This window comes from Mauremys mutica, chromosome 10, assembly GCF_020497125.1.
Source record: "Mauremys mutica isolate MM-2020 ecotype Southern chromosome 10, ASM2049712v1, whole genome shotgun sequence".
NCBI lineage: Eukaryota > Metazoa > Chordata > Testudines > Geoemydidae > Mauremys > Mauremys mutica.
In genome coordinates, this window is record NC_059081.1 from 82,822,703 (window position 1) to 82,839,957 (window position 17,255).

Sequence of the window (17,255 nt, forward strand, 5' to 3'; positions counted from 1 at the left end):
ATGCTCCTGCTAATGCAGCCCAATATGCCGTTAGCCTTCTTGGCAACAAGGGCACACTGAGAAGCTTGATAAGCGTTAGCATCCACTGTAATCCTCACGACACTTTCCACAGAACTGCCGCTTAGCCGGTTGGTCCCCAGCCTGTAGCGGTGCCTGGGATTCTTCCGTCCTAAGTGCAGGACTCTGCACTTGTCCTTCTTGAACCTCATTAGATTTTTTTTTGGCCCAATCCTGTAATTTGTGTAGGTCACTCTGGACTTTATCCCTAGCCTCCAGAGTATCTACCCCTCCCCCCAGCTTAGTGTCATCTGCGAACTTGCTGAGGGTGCAGTCCACACCATCCTCCAGATCGTTAATGAAGATGTTGAATAAATCGGCCCCAGGACTGACCCAGCGGGGGAGGGGGTGGAGGAGAGGCGGCACACAGTGAGCAGCGGGGACCCCAGAGAGGGGGTGCAGCGGAGGAGAGGGGGAACACGGCCAGGCAGTGGTGGGCAGATGGGGCTGGGAGAAGTGGGGAAGCAGATACAGGAAGAGATGGAGCACAGGCTGGGCACCAGGACCCAGGCATCCGGGGCCTGGTTGGCAGCGGCTGTGCCAGGGGAGGCTTAGCCTCCCCGCCTATTATACCCACCGCCTGTGCTTCCACTGAGGGGTCTCTGGAGTCTCAATGTTCCCCGGAGCTCGCCTTCCCTGACAGGCCTGAGCAACCAGAGCTTGTCACTAGACCACTCCCAGCCTCCCCGCGGGGAGCGTATGGACCCAAACAGGCTGGAGACAAGTTGGCACAGAAATCACTGGGGACTCGGGGAGCATCTTCAGCTGTGGAGGGTGACACACCCCACAGGAGCTGAATTTCTGACTCGGGGCTGAGCAGTGCAGGGTGGATGCGCAGCACAGCTGTGAGGCTGTTTGCTGCGATCGATGCACCAGGGTCGATTTAGTGGGGGTCTAGTGGGATGGACACAGCCTGAGGCCTGAGTCTCCACTGCCGTCTGGATGCTCAAACCCCGGCCTGGCAACACAAGTCACCAAGCCCAGGCCACACAGAGACAGGCTCAGTGTGCAGTGTGGACACCCCCTCAGACAAGCCCAGGAGTGTCACATGAGGAAATCAGTCCTTTCGTTGGACTTGCTGGTAGAAGAGCCCAGTGATGGTGGAGCTCCCCGAGCGTCAGTGACAAACGCAGCGCTCCAGCAACTGAGCTCTAGGGCTCGCTGCTGAAAGAAAAGCATCACGAGTGACAAAAGGCAAAGGGAGGTGCTGGTCTTTGGCCAAGGGCAGGGAGCTCCACCCTCCAACACAGACCATTTCCCTCGTTGTCTGTCTGTGCTGGGGCAGGAGCAATAACACGGCCTCCTGCTTTTGCTATTGCAGAGAGTCGGTTATGATGGTCTCCTCAAACACAGGGTGCGAAACAGGCCTCAGAGCTGACTGGGTGTAAAGAAGAACTATGCAGCTAGACTGAGCCAGCTGGGAATTCAGATGTGCCCCTTTCCTGGAGGGATGGACTGACCTGTGTGGGGCTGAAACCGGAGCTACCAATGTTTAACTTGCACTCGTTCAGCATCTTTCCTCCGAGTGCCGTCACTGTAGGTTAAATACTCCAGCCCCGGGCTCCCCGCCAGCTCTGGGCCTGACAAGCTTTCCTTGTGATTGAATTCTGTACAGCAGGGGTGCAGGGAACCAGCAGGTGCATCTGATTCCTTGGTGAGGTTTTGCGTGCAAGGTGTGTGTGTGAGTCTTTGTGTGTCGGAAGCAATGAGTGTGGCACTCGCACCGAACCGACAGAGGGCGAGGGTCATCGGAGAGAGACAGTGGAAGAATAAAGGGGCAACGATGGGCATAACGATGATGATTGTGTTGTGTTTCATTCCTTAGATCTGGTGCTACTGCCCGTCCCTTTAGCCTTGTAGTTTACCAAGAATGAAACAAAATATCTGTTCACATACAAGGGAGTGTCTGTGTCCATTCCTGCTAGTTGCACAGGGGTTTGATGTTGCTGCTTTCAATCCTCCGGCTCTGCCAGGATAAGGAACAATTGAAGCCATCACTGAACTGAAGGAGGGAGATGATTTTCTGACAGGGAGGGACGGCTCCTCTTAAAGGTGTTTGGCAGGCAGCCTCCTTCCCAGGTCTGTCCCGACAACACCCAGTTGAAAAGGGCCCCTCCCCAGCCCTCCTCAGCCCGGTGAAAACGAGCGAGTGAGTGAGCGGGGGGAGAGCGAGCGACGGAGGGAGATGGAGTGAGCGAGCCAGGACCTCGGCGAAGGGGCGGGATGAGGGTGTTCGGTTTTGTTGGGTCAGAAAGTTGGCAACCCCAGATCCAGGGGGAACAAGTCAAACACCCAACGAGTCTGGCCAGGGCAGGACCTCAGCTTTGAGGGGAGGGGTGGGTGTGGCAGTGACATCACAAAGGCCTTTTGCAGGAACTCGGCCTATTGGGCAAAGGTGGTGGGGAGGGGGTGACCTCACAGAGAGACCCCGACATCAGCCGGGCAGGACCGAGGTGCAGGGCCAGGCCAGTCTCTGAGACCCCCTGCCCCCCCCGGCTTTGCTGCCGCAAGTCTCCTTCGCGAGGTCTCTCCTCGAGGGCTGAGAGAGAATTAGGTTTCACGGCTGTGAGCATGAGGAGGAACCTCTGTGGAGTTTTCTCCTTTCCTGCCACTGACTGTGCTGAAAACAAACTTCCCTTTGAGAAGGTAAGAGGCTCAGAGAGGGTTGGAACCTGTTCAGTCTGATCCACCTGGTGCAGGCAGCGTTCTAGGCCCAGGAAACACTGGCTTCAGGTGGCAGAATTTGATTCCCTACCTAGGGTTTGATGGTTGGAATCCCTGGGGACATTGGGGTTTGTCCTTTTTGGTTTCCCTTTTCCTCTTTCCTCCCTCCTTTCGCCTCTTCTCTTGCTTCTTTCCCCCCTTTCCCCAGCTTCCCTCCCTCTACCAAGGAGGGACGTGTGTGAGTGTGGGCGGGGGAGGGGGATTGCTCTCCTTGCAGAGGTCCTCACCAAGAGGTGGGGCTGGGTCTGAGAGTGATCCCCTCTGGTGGTGGCCTGGGCCGTCCTTTGGGACATCTGGTGAGACCCCTCAGCCTCCCGCCCCTCAGAGGGGCTCAGAGCTGGAGCAAAGGGTTGGGGTGCAGGGGTGTGAGGGCTCCAGCTAGGGATGCGGGCTCTGGGGTGGGGCTGGGAATGAGGAGATTGGGGAGCAGGTTGCCCCAGGGAGAGAGGACTCCCCCCCAGCTCTCTCTCCCCATAGCAGATCAGGGCCAGGTGAGAGGGCACCTGTCTCCTGGCCACAGCAGCTCTGCAGGGGCTGGGCTGGGTTGGGGTTGGGGCAGGGGGAGGGAACAGGATTTATTTTTCCTAAGTCAAAAGGGGGATGGGAAGGAGTTATGCGTCAGTGTTTACCTCATAAACTTAAGTCCTGTCTAATCTGCAAGACGCTCTGGGAAGAAGACACCATGTCATGTGGTGACATCACAAGAGCAGAGGGTGTGAGAACTGCAGCAACGGAGATGGCAGGGGGGTTAGAATCAGATTGTTTCAAATGCTGCATCCGTCGGCTGACATTTAACAGCAACGCTTAGCTAACACAATGGAGAAAGGAATTCTCTGCTAAAGATTCGACCTGCTCCTTTGGCCAACTCCGCCCCTTCCCTGACTGGAGTGTGCTCAGAACAGCCCCCCCCACACCCGCCACAAGCCCACAGCTGGGCCCCCAGCACAAAGCAAGGGAGGGGGTTGCTTGGCTTGTTTTACTTTTTACTTTGCCAAAGGATTTTTAAAAAGCATTTTCTGCCCCTGTTCCCCATGGTGAGGAAGCGGATGGTTGTGGGGAAGGGACCCTGCGAGTGGTGGAGTCGGGAACTTGGGGAGAGGCAGAGGGAGGGGAGTGTGTGTGCGGGGGGGGTCAGGTGAGGCAGCTGGGTGAGGGGTTTGGGGGGAGGCTGAAGGGGGCAGTTGGACGTAGGGGGGGAGTGAAAGGGCAGCTGGGAAGGAGCCTGGGGGGCAGGGGAAAGCTGAGGGGGGCAATGAGGGGAAGGGGACCGGGGCAGTTGGGGGAGGCTGAAGGGTACGATGGGGCAGTTGGGGGAGGCTGAAGGGGGCGATGGGGGCAGTAGTGGGAGGCTGAAGGGGGCGATGGGGGCAGTTGTGGGAGGCAGAAGGGGGCCATGGGGGCAGTTGGGGGAGGCTGAAGGGGGCGATGGGGGAAGTTGGGGGAGGCTGAAGGGTACGATGGGGCAGTTGGGGGAGGCTGAAGGGGGCGATGGGGGCAGTTGGGGGAGCCAGAAGGGGGCGATGGGGGCAGTTGGGGGAGGCAGAAGGGGGCGATGGGGGCAGTGGTGGGAGGCTGAAGGTCGCAAGGGGGCAGTTGGGGGAGGCTGAAGGGGGCGATGGGGGAAGTTGGGGGAGGCTGAAGGGTACGATGGGGCAGTTGGGGGAGGCTGAAGGGTACGATGGGGCAGTTGGGGGAGGCTGAAGGGGGCGATGGGGGCAGTTGGGGGAGGCTGAAGGGGGCGATGGGGGCAGTTGGGGGAGGCTGAAGGGGGCGATGGGGGCAGTTGGGGGAGGCTGAAGGGGGCGATGGGGGCAGTTGTGGGAGGCAGAAGGGGGCCATGGGGGCAGTTGGGGGAGGCTGAAGGGGGCGATGGGGGCAGTTGTGGGAGGCAGAAGGGGGCCATGGGGGCAGTTGGGGGAGGCTGAAGGGGGCAATGGGGGAAGTTGGGGGAGGCTGAAGGGGGCGATGGGGGCAGTTGGGGGAGGCTGAAGGGGGCAATGGGGGAAGTTGGGGGAGGCTGAAGGGGGCGATGGGGGCAGTTGGGGGAGGCTGAAGGGGGTGATGGGGGCAGTTGGGGGAGGCTGAAGGGGGCGATGGGGGCAGTTGGGGGAGGCTGAAGGGGCGATGGGGGCAGTTGGGGGAGGCAGAAGGGGGCCATGGAGCAGTTGGGGGAGGCTGAAGGGGGCCATGGGGGCAGTTGGGGGAGGCTGAAGGGGGCGATGGGGGCAGTTGGGGGAGGCTGAAGGGGGCGATGGGGGAAGTTGGGGGAGGCTGAAGGGGGCGATGGGGGCAGTTGGGGGAGGCTGAAGGGGGCGATGGGGGAAGTTAGGGGAGGCTGAAGGGTACGATGGGGCAGTTGGGGGAGGCTGAAGGGGGCCATGGGGGCAGTTGTGGGAGGCTGAAGGGGGCGATGGGGGCAGTTGTGGGAGGCAGAAGGGGGCCAAGGGGCAGTTGGGGGAGGCTGAAGGGGGCGATGGGGGCAGTTGGGGGAGGCAGAAGGGGGCCATGGGGCAGTTGGGGGAGGCTGAAGGGGGCGATGGGGGCAGTTGGGGGAGGCTGAAGGGGGCAATGGGGGAAGTTGGGGGAGGCTGAAGGGGGCGATGGGGGCAGTTGGGGGAGGCTGAAGGGGGCCATGGGGGCAGTTGGGGGAGGCTGAAGGGGGCAATGGGGGCAGTTGGGGGAGGCTGAAAGGGGCGATGGGGGCAGTTGGGGGAGGCTGAAGGGGGCAATGGGGGAAGTTGGGGGAGGCTGAAGGGGGCGATGGGGGCAGTTGGGGGAGGCAGAAGGGGGCCATGGGGGCAGTTGGGGGAGGCTGAAGGGGGCTATGGGGGAAGTTGGGGGAGGCTGAAGGGTACGATGGGGCAGTTGGGGGAGGCTGAAGGGGGCGATGGGGGCAGTTCGGGGAGGCTGAAGGGGGCGATGGGGGCAGTTGGGCTAGGCTGAAGGGGGCGATGGGGGCAGTTGGGGGAGGCAGAAGGGGGCCATGGGGGGAGTTGTGGGAGGCAGAAGGGGGCCATGGGGGCAGTTGGGGGAGGCTGAAGGGGGCGATGGGGGAAGTTGGGGGAGGCTGAAGGGGGCGATGGGGGCAGTTGGGGGAGGCTGAAGGGTACGATGGGGCAGTTGGGGGAGGCTGAAGGGGGCGATGGGGGCAGTTGGGGGAGGCTGAAGGGGGCGATGGGGGCAGTTGGGGGAGGCTGAAGGGTACGATGGGGCAGTTGGGGGAGGCTGAAGGGGGCGATGGGGGCAGTTGGGGGAGGCTGAAGGGGGCAATGGGGGAAGTTGGGGGAGGCTGAATGGGGCGATGGGGGCAGTTGGGGGAGGCTGAAGGGGGCGATGGGGGCAGTTGGGGGAGGCAGAAGGGGGCCATGGGGGCAGTTGGGGGAGGCTGAAGGGGGCTATGGGGGAATTTGGGGGAGGCTGAAGGGTACGATGGGGCAGTTGGGGGAGGCTGAAGGGGGCGATGGGGGCAGTTGGGGGAGGCTGAAGGGGGCGATGGGGGCAGTTGGGGGAGGCAGAAGGGGGCCATGGGGGCAGTTGGGGGAGGCAGAAGGGGGCGATGGGGGCAGTTGGGGGAGGCTGAAGGGTACGATGGGGCAGTTGGGGGAGGCTGAAGGGGGCGATGGGGGCAGTTGGGGGAGGCTGAAGGGGGCGATGGGGGCAGTTGGGGGAGGCTGAAGGGTACGATGGGGCAGTTGGGGGAGGCTGAAGGGGGCGATGGGGGCAGTTGGGGGAGGCTGAAGGGGGCCATGGGGGCAGTTGGGGGAGGCTGAAGGGTACGATGGGGCAGTTGGGGGAGGCTGAAGGGGGCGATGGGGGCAGTTGGGGGAGGCTGAAGGGGGCGATGGGGGCAGTTGTGGGAGGCAGAAGGGGGCCATGGGGGCAGTTGGGGGAGGCTGAAGGGGGCGATGGGGGCAGTTGGGGGAGGCTGAAGGGGGCCATGGGGGCAGTTGTGGGAGGCTGAAGGGGGCGATGGGGGCAGTTGTGGGAGGCAGAAGGGGGCCATGGGGGCAGTTGGGGGAGGCTGAAGGGGGCGATGGGGGCAGTTGGGGGAGGCAGAAGGGGGCCATGGGGCAGTTGGGGGAGGCTGAAGGGGGCGATGGGGGCAGTTGGGGGAGGCTGAAGGGGACGATGGGGCAGTTGGGGGAGGCTGAAGGGGGCGATGGGGGCAGTTGGGGGAGGCTGAAGGGGACGATGGGGCAGTTGGGGGAGGCTGAAGGGGGCGATGGGGGCAGTTGGGGGAGGCTGAAGGGGACGATGGGGCAGTTGGGGGAGGCTGAAGGGGGCAATGGGGAAAGGGGGCCAGTGGCAGGGAGGCAGTTGAGGGGCTGCTCATCCCCACGGGAGGGGAGGAGGAAGAGGAGCTGCCCTTCTTTCACAAGCTGTTTCCTGTTAGAACTTGCAACTTCTCTGTTCCTGAGCAGGGTCCTGTGATCAAAAGGGAACTAGAGAGATTCGTGGTCCTGCTTTCAGCAGGGGGTTAGGCTGGATGAGCTCCTGAGGTCTCTTCCAACCCTCATTTTCTAGGATTCTGTCTCTCTATGGAGGACAGGTCCATCAATGGCTGTTGGCCAGGGTGGGCAGGGATGGTGTTCCTGGGATTTTCTAGCTGCCCAAAACCAGGTCCTGTGACGCTCAGCACTGCCACGCCTCACTCCCGTCACAGGGTGTAGCCAGTCCGGTCTCTGCAGAGCCCAGCTGAGCAATGCCTGATTGACATGGGTGTGCACAGGACAAGAGACAGAGCACAGGCTGGAAAGTGACACATCTCAGCAAAGCCCAAACGCTCCTCCTAGGGGTACGATATTCCCTGTGGGTGCTGGGGGGACACGCTGTGATGGGATCCGCTGTGCCCCCTGAACCCTCTCCAGCCTGGGCTGTCTCCCACAATGCCCTGCTAGTGACCAGCAGCAACCCCTCCAGGCGCTGTTATCCCGCAGCACAACGGCATGTGGAGCGGCTTGATTGCATGGATGCTCCCGGAGCCACTCGTGAATCCCATAGTGTGGCGCCAGCCAGATCCCCCCAGATCCCAGCACTGCACCTCAGGAATATGCCGTGTGGATTAGTAATTGGTTCACCACTTCACCACTGGAAAGTGGAGCTACACCAGCCTTTGATAACTGGGCAATTTACCAGTCACTTGGTAAAGTTAAACAGGACAACAAGTTTATTGGCTACAAAACATAGATTTTAATTGGTATTAAGTGACAGGCAAAAAGTCCGAGTTAGTTACCAAAAGAACTAAAACATGAGCCCGCGGTCTAAACTCTCATCCCTGATAGATCGGGCGACAACTCGACTAAGCAGTTTTTCTCCCCCTCCTGGATTTTTCAGTCCGTAGCATCCAGATTTCTCCCTTGAAATCTGGGCCAGTCCCCTCAGCTGGAGTCTCAAGTCTTCAGTGTCCTTGTTGCTGGCAGTGGAGGTGGGTGAAGGAGAAAGGCCAAGCCTGGGCCCTGGGTTTGGTTTTGGTTTTGATACCTTCCATCCATGTGCTTGGGAAGCACCATTCCAGGCATGTCGGGAGGGAGGGGGGCATTGCTGAATCTCCCAGCGAGGCTGAGCAGTTCCCTTGCTGTGGCCTCATGCAGGTGACTCATTGAATGGTGGCTTCCTTGCTGGATAATGGCTGGTGATAGGTTGTTTCACACCCGGCCCGGGTGCTGGTTACCTTCCTTGCTGTTACCTCTGGGGAAGCTCATATTTGGCTGATTCCGCAACTTACAGCATGTTTCCATGAAAACCAGCCAATCCTTGTAATTTCACGTGCACTGATGATACACATAGCTAGGCAGAGAGAACAATGACTTTTGGCAGCTCCTAACCTTTCCCCTGATACCTTACAGGGCATGGTTCACACGTAGCATCACAATTCTATACAAGATGAGGAATATGGGGGTTACTGGGCACTTACAGTAGTAGGATTTTATGTTTGCATTTTGCATAATGAAGGATAAGGGATATGTGACGGTGCTGCCCGTGGGAGCCAACTGAGGTCACTCAATTAGGGTGAACTGCAACCAAAACGGGGCAGACAAACCCCAAATGCTGGTGGATATTCCAATACTTAAGTTTACCAAGCCAGCACAGAACAGCTTCTGTAGTACCTCACTGGTTACTCAGAAGTTTAAACAATGCAATTCCCTTAAGGTACCCAGTCTCAGGCCTCTATCCAGACACACATGTCAGATATGATGATGATTACTGAAAATCTTATCTCATCATATAAAAGAAAAGGTTCTCCTGATCCCAAAGGACCAAGCCCCAGACCCAGGTCAAATGATAACTTAGATTTTACCCAGAATACATGCTTATAGCCAATTCTTATTAACTAAACTAAAATTTATTAAAAAAGAAAAGAGAGAGAGTGTTGGTTAAAAGATCAATATACATACAGACAAATTCAATTCTTGAGGTTCAGTGACATAGCAGTGATGAGCTTGTAGTTGCCAAAAGTCCTTTTAGATAAAGTCCATAGGTTATAGTCCAATGTCCATATTCAGGGTGACTCCAGTCAGTGGCTTAAGGTTTCCCCCTCTTGAAACCCAAAGCAGCTCTGAGATGAAGAAGGATCGTGTCCCAGGGTTCTTATACATTTCCAGCAGCCTTTCGGCCTAAGAAAACAATAGGCTTAACTCTCCTTCTCCCAACCATCCTGGCAATTAGCACAGGGTAATTTAATCATTAAACCCTTCAGATACAGGTTACCACAATCTCCAAAGAGACACAGAGACAATAATACTATTTCACTCAAGTATCTTCCTAAATGTTACTTTTTGATCTTTGAATCAAAGCTATAGCAATAGACAAGACTTGTTTGCTTACATCACAAGACCTGAGCAAACATCTCCCCTTCTACCTCTAACAATGCAGGCTGCATTTCAAAGCTCTGTTCATTTCCAGATCTTCCTGAGCAGTCTCTAAAGTTTGGCCATGGGTCGGGTCAGTCTGTGAGTTAATTACCTCTTTCTGGCCCTGTCACCTTTCAGTGAGATATTAGATCACACTCATAATGTCACAGGATAATCATGTATTAAATGTATTGAAGTCTGATAGGATTTGACCATATTCTGCCAGCCCCCCTTTCTGAAAGCAGGAAGCACGTGTCTCGGGCCCTCCCAGACCCGCCCTATTGTGCTTCTTTCCCCATGAATAGTGGGGCTGTGGCTGGGGCAGCAGGCACTGAGTGGGGGGCACTGACCTAACGGACATGCTAATTCATCCCCGTCCCTCCAGCTGTCACAGGGGCAGGAGCAGTGTCTTAGCCTCTCTGTGTTAATTCTCACTCACACACAGCATCTCTGCCCACCTCCCTTCCTGGGACTGGCTCCAGGTGTGGGGAGAGCTCTGGGGGTTCAGACACAGGCAGGGGTTTAGCACCAGAGCTGTGTGTGCCTCAGCAAGTCCCCCAGAGCTCACAGACCCTGAACACTCCCGGTAATGCTGTGAGAACTTCCCGTTCCCTCCAGACATCAGCCTGTGCCACGGGGGCTCAGTGACCACGTTCCCATCTGCTCACATCCCACAACTCCCCAGCAAACCCTGGGCTCAGGTTAAACTCAAGACGCGCCCTTTGTGACAAATACTGCCCCAGTCCTCAGGGCACTGTGCTCGTACCTGATTTCACCCCCTGAGCAGGACTCCCCATTCCCAAACCTGCCCTGATCGCCCAGCTGGAAGCAAGGGAAGAGCCGTGGGTCCTGGCTCCAGCGTTTTTGCCACCCCAAGCGGTGGGTGGGGGGGGAGCCGTGATCGGTGGCACTTCGGCAGCAGCTCTACCACCACCGCTGTAGTCAGTGACACTGACACAGAAACTATCTGGCAAATGAAGGGGAAATCTGAAAATCCCCCAAATGTGCTATAAGCCCCCTTCAGTGATTGCATTGTGTTTTCCCCCTTTGCTACTCCCTTTGTGTCCTTTCTACCCTCCCAGGCACTGACTCCTGCCTGGATTCCCTCTCTCTCCCCCAGCAGGTGAGGAGACAATGAGTGAGAACGAGGAGGGGAATCCACAGCAGGAAGGTCCTGAGGAAGTGGAACTGCGGGGGAGGTTTCTGAGAGGAGCTGAAGGGAATTTTTCCCAGTGCTGGGAACAGAAAAAAGCCTGGAGTCATCGGCACAGGTCAGAGAGGAAGCTGGGAAACAGCCCATGGAAGAAAGTGGATGAATCCATTGAATGTGGGAGAGGAGGCAATGGTCCCCAGGAAACCACAGCCCAGCAGACAAATCACAAAGAAAAGAAACCCTAGAAATGCTTGGAGTGTGGGAAAAGCTTCAGTCGGCAGTCTGGCCTTTTTAAAGCCTGGGAGGAGAATCCACACTGGAGAGAGACCTTATGAATGCGTAAATTGTAGGAAAACCTTCAGTCAGCTCTCAGGCCGTATTTGCCACAGGAGAATCCACACAGGCGAGAGGCCATATAAGTGCTTTTATTGTGGGGAAAAGTTTCAGTGCAGCATCAGCCCTTATTGTACATCAGAGAATCCACACAGGAGAGAAACCCTCTAAATGCTCGGACTGCGGGAAAAGTTTTAGTCATAGCTCTGGCCTTCTTAGCCATGGGAAAATCCACACTAGAGAGCGACCATATAAATGCTCAGACTGTAGGAAAAGCTGCAGTCAGCGCTCAGCCTTATTAAGCATAAAAGAATCCACACAGGGGAGAAACTCTTGAAATGTTTGGACTGTGGGAAAAGTTTCAGTGAGAGCAAGCCTTATTAGGCATGGGGGAATCCACACAGGACAGTGACCATATCAATGCCTTGAGTGTGGGAAAAGCTTTGGTCAGCTCTCAGGCCTTATTTGCCACAGGAGAATCCACACGGGAAAGAAACCCTATAAATACTTGGACTGTGGGAACAGTTTCAGTCAGCGCTCAAGCCTCATTAAGCATGGGAGAATCCACACAAGAGAGAGACCTCATAAATGCTTGTGTAAGCAGAGTCAGGATGAGCTCTACCTTGACATCTGGTGGTGAATTATAGTGAGTATGGAAAAGAATTTCAGGGGCTGATCTTGTTTGCATAGGCACACCCACCCCGCCTAGCATGAGTCCACGGCAGCCCAAACTGGTCACTTTGACGGCTGTGGGATCCCCAATTTCTCTGTTATTGGCGCAGGAGGAATAAAGTGTTGTAACCCTGATTATGTGAATGAGGAACTATGAAACTCTTTTATGACAGAGGGTCTCACCATCACCTAAGTAGCACTTGCTAGACAAGGGACATGGGTTCCAAAACCTAGTGAATTGAGAGAGGTTGGGGGCAGGTATGTGTACTTGATGGTATGGGCTTTCCTTCTTGAGGGCCTGGAACACCAATTGCACCTTTTTCTCTTTTCACTGTTGAAGAGCAGAGCTAGTTTTGATTCTATTAGGAATCCATCTAGAGGCTGCTGAGCTGAATTCATTTTGTGCCAATGGTGCACCAGCACTGGGGCTCCACTACTACAAGCTGAAATCACTAAAAGAGCTAAACTTACTGTGCTGAGTTCAGTGAGTGCTGTGTCACCTAGTGGGGGAGCCTGAAGATATATCACTAAGTGGCTGGCAGAGCTGAGCAGTTTGCAGGTTAGTTTGAGTGGCCCACAGAATAGCGAGCGAGCAGAGTGGAGCAGTTTGTGGGGACATCTGGAGCGGCTGGTGGAGTGGAGCCATTCGTGGTGAAGGCTGCAGCAGAACTCCACGGAGAGGCGGGGCAGTCAGCCTTGGACCACGTAAGGTGTCCCTTAACACCCTGTGTGCCCCGCACCCATTTGCACCCAGGCTGGCAGGGGGGTGGTAAAACTCTGCAGATGAACTTTTGAACTCTGGGGCAGCACTGACCAGGGACAGGCTTTTGGGTTGTTGGACTTTGGGGTGATTGGACTTAAGACCCTGAGGGGAAAAGGGGAAAAGGACACTGCCAAAACTTAATTGGTGGGTCTTTTGCTCATGGTTTGTGTTATGAATCCTGTTTGTGGTGTTTCCATTGTTTCCCTCCTTTATTAAAAGGGTTTTGCGACACTCAGACTCTGTGCTTGCGAGAGGGGAAGTGTTGCGTCCTAGAGGCGCCCGGGGGTCGTATGTAATTGTACCAGGTCACTGGGTGGGGGCTCGAGCCGGTTTTGCATTGTGTTATTAAAACGGAACCCCTGGATACTGAACCCGGCCCTTGTTGCTGCCAACTCAGAGGGGCAGAAGGGTTACACTTGGATGAAAGGAAAAGCTTCAGTCCCAGCTCATAACTTCGTAAACATCAAAGTTTCATTTGAAGATCAAACCTTGCTTGACACCAGATAGTCTGCACAAGAGAGAACCTTCAATAAGTGCAGGAAAAGATTCAATCTGAGCTCACACATTATTCCCCATCAGGTAATTCAGAGGAGAAGGAGCTTGAATGTGTTAGAAGCTTCATTTGGTGCTCACATGGCATCAAGCCTCAGCAGATCCACACAGGGAAGAGCCTCTCAGATGTCCTTAGCATGGAAAATGCTTCCGTTGGAGCTAACACTACACTGGATATCAGAGACTCCTCCACACAGGAGGGAAATTCTCTCAGTGCCCTGACTAGGGCTGGCCATAGTAAAATGTCCATTTCCTAATTCCCACGACCAGCAGGGGCATTTGGTTCCCAAGTATCCAGTTGTCCATGTCTGGGAGCAGGTTCCAGCAGCAGCTGACCCGGAGCTGATGAGTGACCCTCTGGTTTTGCCTGATCCTCAGCAAAGGCCAGGCAGAGGAGAAGTCCTGGTCAGCCCCTCCTCCCTGCCACAGCCCTGGCTGCTGAACTGCTGGGTCTTCCTGCCGACCTGCTGGGGGAAGGGAGAGAGAACCTGCTTTTGACACCACACCCCAGATCTGTCATCATGATGATGCACTTTGTACAAGATGGGTCGTGTAAGGTGTGTGATAGACCCAGGCCAGCTGGGTACAGCAGAATAGCAGAAGGCAGATACACTGGCCACTGGATTAACAGTTTTCTGTTCCCTGACTGACCAGAGCAGGGGCTGCTCCAGGCTAATGAGAACACCTGACTCTAATTAACCTGTAAAGAGTCAGGTGAGGCCATTCAGTTAATGTGACCACCTGACTCTAATTAAGGCCCTGCTGATACTATAAAAGGGCTCTCTCCAGTCAGGCAGGGGGTCAGGGAGCCAGAGGAGAGGAAGTGTGGCTGAAGGGCTGGTCACTGAAGACACCCTCAAACCATCGTTAAGGGAGCCCTAAGGTAAGGGTGAAGAAGAGAGAAGCAGGAGAGCTGTGGGGAAGTGGCCCAGGGAAATGTAGCAACTCTGGCAGTGAAAGGTTGGCTGCCAACAACTGCTACCATTAGGGTCCCTGGGCTGGAACCCGGAGTAGAGGGCGGGCCCGGGTTCCCCCCAACCCACCACTACAGGAACAGCTCCTGGAAGGGGAAGTCAGGTCCCTGTCAGGACAGGAGGCTGAACAGAGACTGTGGGAGTTCTCTCCCCAACCTCCTTGCAGCCTGTGATGAAAAGGGCTCAGTAGACTGTAACCCTGGCCCTAGAGAGAGAAGGGCTACGTGGAGGGTCACAGTGAGCCACTGAGGCAGCATAAACAGCCTAGAAGCACACGAACCATGGGAGCAAGGTCAGAGCTCTGCCACAGGTGTCACTGGAAAAGTTCTGATTTGCTGAATATGAGTATCCTGTTCGTATGCATGTATCAGTTTGGTAGCTGAAGTTATGAATATTGACTCTGTATCTTTATTTCAAATGTAGTTACACCTGGTGACAGCCACTAGGAAAGATGCTTCTAGTGTAGACAGCTGGTTGGGAAGGGCCAGCAGGGGAAACAATAGGCCTTAGGAGAATCTTATCCCCGACCTGGTGAGCCTGCTGGAGAATGCTCCAGGCAGCCTCTGAGCAATGGGCTTGGCAAGGTGGGCAAGGGCATGTGACCAGACCACATGACACTGAGCTCCATTTTGGGTACCCGTGTTTCTCCACAAACTGGGCTGGGAGCCAAGTTTGGAAGAACGAGTATCGGCCACATGGAACAGCTCTCTAAGGCAGGGAGTGACATCATCGGTTGTTCGTTGCTCTCCCGTTGCTGAACACCTGAGAGAAGCTCCGAAAGAAAATGACTTGGCGCGGGGGTGGGGAGCCCAAGCTGGAAAGCGAGTGCAGCTTGTGTCTTCAGCATCTGCAAGCCTGTGTGGGTCATCAGTCAGGGTGAGCACTTGCTAAATCAGACCCAATCTTCCTAGGCTTTTAGGCTTTGTTTGCAGTTTTGTTTATTTACTAGGTAATCTGCTTGGATCTGTTTGATATCACTTCACTTCTGGTTTCTGTAGTTAGTAATCTTGGTTCATGTTTTAATCTGAACTCGTGTGCTTTGGAGTCAAGTGTCTGGGGAAATCTGCAGCCAGAACCTGGGATGGGAGGAGAAGGGGACAGACGGACAAACGTGCACAGAATGTTTCTGACCCTTCCCCCAGTCACCAGGTCAGTCTGTGCAGAGTCAGGTGATAATGGTGATGTCACCAGTCCTTGATATGTCCTTCACGGTGTAACCGTGGTGGCTTTGTGGGACACAACTGAGGGTGCCAAATTCAGGCTGAACTGCTGAGAAGTAGGGCAGACGCCCTGAGGCTGGTGGCTAATCCTCCCTAGGATTTACCAAACCAGCAACAAAAGCAACTTCTGCTTCACCCTACTGGCTAACAAGAAGTCATCAAAGCAGTTTCGCCAGGCATTCCAGTTTCTATATCACCACCAAAACCACTGGGTTCAGAGACAAGTGATTCTTTACAACCAATCTCATCTGAAAAAAAGTTCTTCTGATCCCAAAGCTCAAACCGCACACCCAGGTCAATGTAGAACTTAGATCTTATCCCAGAATCATGCTGATGCCAGTCTTTTAGTGTCGGAAAGCTAAAGGTTTGTTCACAATAAAAAAATAACATGAGAACTAAAATTGGTTAAAGGAATCAAATACGTACAATAATTGCAGTGTCTGTGTGTCTGTGTGTGTGTGTGTGTCCATCCCCATTACCCCAGCCCTTTCTGCCTCTGCCCACCCACTGCCTCTGTGCTCTCTCCTTTTGTAGCAGAGCTTGGCTCCCTTACTGGTTGCAGCTGTTATAGGGGCCGATGCCCGTTCTGGCCCGGGGGTGCTCGGTCCCTACCCCTCCCCACAAGGTCCTGCCCCATTCCACTCCCTTCCCCAAGTCCCTTCTCCCATCCTGCCTTTTTCTGCCCCTGCTCTGCCCTCATCCGTATTCCACCCCCTTCCCAAATCCCCGCCCCGCCTCTTCCCTGCCTCCTCCCCCCAAGTGCGCTGCATCCCCCCTCCCAGAGCATCCTAAGTGCCGCGACACCAGGCCTGGAGCTCCAGCTGTGGTGAGAGTGGAGCGCGTGCCAGGGATGTGGCTGGTTACATGGGCAGCCCTACAGCTGGGTGCAATGTGGCAGAGATTTAATGCATTTTGCACTGGGGAATTCGTATGTTCTTGCAGCTGGATGGTGGGGGTTGGGGAGGGTTCGGACTTTTTGCAGTGGCTGGAGCCAGCCCGTGAGATGGAGCCTTCCTGTGAGGGGAGAGACCTGGGGGAAAGGGCTGGGGCTGAGCAGGAAAGTGAGTCTGGAGCTTCAGCTCTCACAGCCCCAGGGAGACACCTGCCCTCAGCTCTGGGCCAGATCTGTCGCTGGGGCCAAAGCAGAGGGTTCTTTTGGTTCAGTTCTTGGGTAACCTGCATTGCGCTGTACGCTCATTGCTTACAATCACTTCAAGCCTCTTTGCGTAGTTACTAACTGTGTGTTCTATTTCCCCCTAAAGCCCTGTGTTTTGCTAGATGTGCTTGGGGCACCTGCTCAGGACCAGAGACTGGTGCATGATCCTCTCCACTTGGAGGGAGGGGCAGACTGGGGAATAAACTGATCCCGTCAGGCTTTTGGCCAGGGCAAAACACTGCAGCGCCGGGGACCTAGGCTGGGGAGCTGGGGAGAAGCTTCATAGTCCCTGCAGCTGGGTGTGTCCCTGCCTGGGCAAAGGTTTGTGTGAGTGCAGGGCCGGGAGTGATCTGCATTTTCTCCCAGCAGCTGTGTGAGAGGGAGCCCAGGCTGGGGAGACAGACGGCTCAGTGGTACCCCAGCTCTAGGTTGCACCCCAGGGGGTCCCCTCACTATAACAAATAAAGTAGTGCATCTCTCCCCAAACTAGTTCTAGAAGCACAAAGAACACCATGGAGACCAGGCCTTTACACGTTAGGAACCATCAGAGTTAAGGTGACGTGTACAAACTTTGTGCAGTGCTGTTGTGCATGCGTGTTATGATACAGACTCCCAAGCGTGGCCTTGGGGTGAATTCCCTGCCCCTGACAGCATCAATTTCCTCCAGACCACCAAGGGAAGTGGTGCTTTCTCCATCCCTTGAGGAGGTGCCTTTCTGGAGTCTGCTTTGGTCCAAAACTCGCTACTGCACCATACAGGAGGCCTGTGATGTGCAGACGGGTCAGATGAGATGCTCTAAC